The sequence below is a fragment of the Temnothorax longispinosus genome, unplaced genomic scaffold, assembly GCF_030848805.1.
Source record: "Temnothorax longispinosus isolate EJ_2023e unplaced genomic scaffold, Tlon_JGU_v1 HiC_scaffold_971, whole genome shotgun sequence".
Taxonomy (NCBI): Eukaryota; Metazoa; Arthropoda; class Insecta; order Hymenoptera; family Formicidae; genus Temnothorax; species Temnothorax longispinosus.
Window position 1 is genome coordinate 1 of NW_027270858.1, and position 2,637 is coordinate 2,637.

The 2,637-nt window shown below is 37.7% G+C and overlaps 1 long non-coding RNA gene across 1 annotated transcript; it reads right to left on the reverse strand.

The window, feature by feature from the left end:
• Positions 1-2,191: 2,191 nt before the first annotated feature.
• LOC139825120 (uncharacterized) lies at positions 2,192-2,637 on the reverse strand. The gene is made up of 2 exons (XR_011735474.1): positions 2,501-2,637; positions 2,192-2,392 (listed from the first exon to the last, which is right to left on the reverse strand). It is a non-coding gene; the product is annotated as an uncharacterized lncRNA (long non-coding RNA).

Genomic DNA, 2,637 nt, shown 5'->3' on the forward strand with positions numbered 1-2,637 from the left:
AACCATAAGAAAATTGAAGGCCATCGCACACAAAATTGCGTAGCTTAGCATAAGTGTAACATAAGATCACTAAACCAATGAGCATCTAACATAAAGTCGCCATATTGATTTGCGTAAGATGCTCATTGGTCCAGCAGTCTTATGCTATGCTTATGTAGCTTATGCAAGTTTGTGTGCGATGACCTTGATTGGTTTATTTCCTTATGCACATGTATATGGACCAATCAATTTTCTTATGCTTACGCATTATGTGTAAAGGCCAGTTTACACACGCAATGATTAGTGGCGCCAACTGACTGGCATTCATATTGGCGCCAGAAACCGACTAGCAAACTCACAAGTATTTTCACAGTGATTGGCGTATAATATGGAAAATATTTAACATTTGTTAAACACACAGTAAATGACAGCAAGCATATAACCTCAAATTTTGAAGTTATATGCTTTGGCCAATAACCGCCTGTAAACGCCACATTACTAGCGCCAGTTTATATCAAGTGTTTACACTTGCATTTTTATTGATGTTAGTCGATTGGCGCCACTAATCATTGCGTGGAAACTGGCCTTTATGCAAAAGTCTGTGCTCCTCGCTTATGTATGTACAATCTGGCATCAAATTCAATCTATTCTGCAGAGTTTACATGTTTATGCTGGCCACACACACTCCGTAAAACAGTAAGGTTACGGCCGTCTGTAACCGTAGCCGTAAGATTTAAGCAACGCGATTGGTCGAATCCTTACTGTTATGTCTTATGGCCTCGACAGACCAGTAGTGCGATTCTATAACTCGTTATGCGTCGTTATGTGCTCATAACGACAGCTGCGTAGCTTTTTTATATAGTATACCTGCGCAACTGTCGTTATGAGCACATAATGACAGCATAATGAGTTAGAGCCAAAGCACATATGACAGTCGTGGTCGTGGACGTAAGTAACGCACAAGCTTTGGCGTATCCTGATTTGTCAGGTCGAGGTCTATGGCTGGTATTCACAGTCTTCAAGACCGTCTTAAGTAATGTCTTAAGACGCTAATACGACTCTGTGATTGGTTCATGACATCTTAAGATTGAACTTAAGACGGTCTTAAATAACTATGAATACTGGCCATGACCGTCATATATCGCTACGCCATGTTATGCCCGTATCACACTAGCGATTGGCGATTGCATCTACGTTTGCGTTTACGTCTCTTGACCAATCAGAAAGCTGCTAGCGATTGCGATTCGCGATTTCCGTTCTGATTGGTCAAAAGACGTAGACGCAAACGCAGACGCAATCGCCAATCGCTAGTGTGATACGGGCACGGTCGTATACACAGGTCTGGAAACGAAGGTGGTGGGGATGGTTCGCTTAGCGTGTGAGAATTTATTTGGCTTGTGGCCACAAGGGCTGCGCTGCGTGTTATGGTCCTGGTTCGCATAGCGCAAGCGCCCTGCGCATCGGCCATTAGAGCAGAAGTGTCCACTTTGAGAACCGATTTTAACCAACGATTAAGACGAGCTTTATTTTTCGTCTTCCATTAGCGCGTACGTCTGTGGGGTCGCGCCTATTATTTTTGTACCTCCGCATTTACATTATAATGAATTATACATTACTATACTTTGTTCAAAATGGCTAGAGACTTTTTAACATCCTGGAAAGTGTACCGTGCTGAACAAATAATTCAAGAGAAGTCTCAAATAGTTGTAAATTCAGTTGCTCAATAAAATGCAACGTGATTTATGCAATATTTATTTCATATTATTTTCCATATATGCTTACTAAATAAGATAAAAGAAAAAATATTGTAATTACCTATAAGAAAATTTACGCAATCTCATACGCAAGAATTAAAAAATACGCCATATATGTGTTTTATAGATTTATTGAATAAAATTTAATATAATATATTAAATGCATTTATTTCGAAGAACAACGTGAAAGAGTTTCAAAGAACTAGTTAATATAGAATTTTATATTTTAAAGTTTAGGATTTGAAGATTAAATAATGCGATATATCAAAAGCATATAAGAATATATACGTTAGGAAAAGCATTCTAACATACACAACACAATATATTCTTTATATATATTCTCTATCAACCAGTTTAGAAGAAAATCTCAATTTCTGTAAATGCTCTAGATAACTCTAGTGATTAATAGATATATCAATCAACCATAGTTTTTTAAAGATAAACATAGCAGCGCTCTGTGCTCTTTATGCAATTATAGTTTAATAAACTTGGAAAAATAATATAATATGCATATGTATGTGAATTCATAATTAATTCTGGAAAAGAGTACGCGTAAATTCTATATAATCCAACGCAGCTGTTATCGGTCGTTCCGACTTGGGATCTACATAAGGTTTCATACGGGCAACGCAATAATCGGCCATCTCCTTTGTGAGGTTCTGAAAAAGAAAAAAAAACGATTAACGAATATAAATTGCATTCTTCGTGATTGTAGGAAACATTGTAACTTATATTTCTGAATATTCAATAGTATTTGCAATACTTACAGCATATAATTCCTCCTTTGTGACGTACGGCCGATCTGCTGCAGTGATTGCTCGGAAAGCGTTCTCTATTTCCTCCGAGCTCTGCACATTCTCCGTTTCCTTGCTGATCATAAACGCCATGTATTCTTGCAGCGATA